Source organism: Leucoraja erinacea, chromosome 17, assembly GCF_028641065.1.
Source record: "Leucoraja erinacea ecotype New England chromosome 17, Leri_hhj_1, whole genome shotgun sequence".
NCBI lineage: Eukaryota > Metazoa > Chordata > Chondrichthyes > Rajiformes > Rajidae > Leucoraja > Leucoraja erinaceus.
The window spans coordinates 20,202,535-20,204,098 of NC_073393.1; the positions used below are offsets into that span (position 1 = coordinate 20,202,535).

The 1,564-nt window shown below is 48.4% G+C and overlaps 1 long non-coding RNA gene across 1 annotated transcript; it reads left to right on the forward strand.

Annotated features, from left to right (window-relative positions):
• Positions 1-368: 368 nt before the first annotated feature.
• On the forward strand, positions 369-953 carry LOC129705262 (uncharacterized). The gene is made up of 2 exons (XR_008724870.1): positions 369-477; positions 565-953. It is a non-coding gene; the product is annotated as an uncharacterized LOC129705262 (long non-coding RNA).
• The last annotated feature ends 611 nt before the right edge of the window (positions 954-1,564 follow it).

Below are 1,564 nucleotides of genomic sequence, written 5' to 3' on the forward strand. Positions count from 1 at the left end.
CTCCTGACTTTGAAACACGAGCTGCTCATTGTCGTTTCCCTCCGTCTGGTGGTCGGTGAATAGCTCCCAGTTGAATAATCTCCTTGCTATTTGGAGGGAGGGGTCGGGGAGGATACAACAGCATCTGAGGGGGTGAGAGGGGTTAGCAGACTGGAAACTTGTATTGATGGTGGGAGTGGGGGGGGCTGAGATTGTTGGCGGAGGGGTTGGCCAGCTAGTGTAAAACACGGAAAATCTACAGAGCCGAGGGCACCAATGCCCCCCTTGCTGTGTAATTTCTGTAAACGCGAGCCAGTACGGTAACCTGCGATGGAGAATGCTGGAAACCCCTCAGTGTGTAACGTTGTCTCTTCCTCCCTCTCCCCCAGTGGGATCGATAATCCCGGAATGCTGTGAGACGTTTAAGACCACTCGTATTCCTCTCGGGAGGCTTAAAAGCTACATGGCAGCTCCATGGTGCTCGACTCCCGCTGTCATGTAAGTATTTTAATGTGGTGCTCCAAAGTGTGTTTCAACAAGTGATGAGTGACTTTCAGGTAATCACACCTGCTTGTTCTGCTTCAGATTCGTCAACCGGAGGGATATGAAGATTTGCACCAAAGCCGGCGACGGATGGGTCAAAAACTGCAATGAAGTATCTGGACAGCAAACACAAGAAGTGAGAGACGAAGTGAAATCTCTGCATTCCAACAGACTGCCAAGAGTCGTCCCTGAAAGTCCGTTCCATTCCCTCAGACCCACTGGTGTGGATAAAAGCGTCGGCATTGAGTCCACATCCCACACAGGTCGGATTACTGCCTGGTGCGTTGTAGAATTGGACATCATAAAGCATTCACTCGTTCTCCTTATCGACGATATAACCTGTATATTATGTTAATTTATTTGTAGTTCTTGCAATTATCTTCTTTTATTTGTCGAGTTGCAGTGTTAATAAACTTTGAACATGCGGTTAATGTGTGTGAGCTTTGATCAGTGTGACCGTATCTGCAAGGGTTCGGGCTGTGCTCAGAGAATCGGTGGGAGCGAAAACTACCTGCTTATAGTGGTGGGCGGTCTGCGCCGGTGGAAGAAGATGGGTCCGTGTCATTCCTTTCAAAAATAGCGAGGAAAGGGAGGAAACCTCCGGATAAGAAACCTGAGATCGAAATAGACACAAAAAATTGGAGTAACTTAGCGGCACAGGCAGCATCTCTGGAGAGAAGGAATGGGTGACGTTTCGGGTCGAGACCCTTCTTCAGACCATCCAGAGATGCTGCCTGTCCCGCTGAGTAACTCCAGCTTTTTGTGTCTATCTTCGGTTTAAACCAGCATCTCCAGTTCCTTCATCTACATAAGAAACCTATGAAATGGATATAATCTCTGGTAATGTGCATGTCTTCTTTATGCTGCGATAGTGCACTTGCTTCTTCAATCTTAGCCGATCAGATAAACTGTGGAGAATTAAGACACCACCACTGACCGCTGGGAAGGTAGTTGTCCATCCCACCGATTCTCTCAACTTAATAATGTCACCTCTCAGCCCCCTACCACGGTGGCGCAGCTGGTGGAGCTGCTGCCTCACATT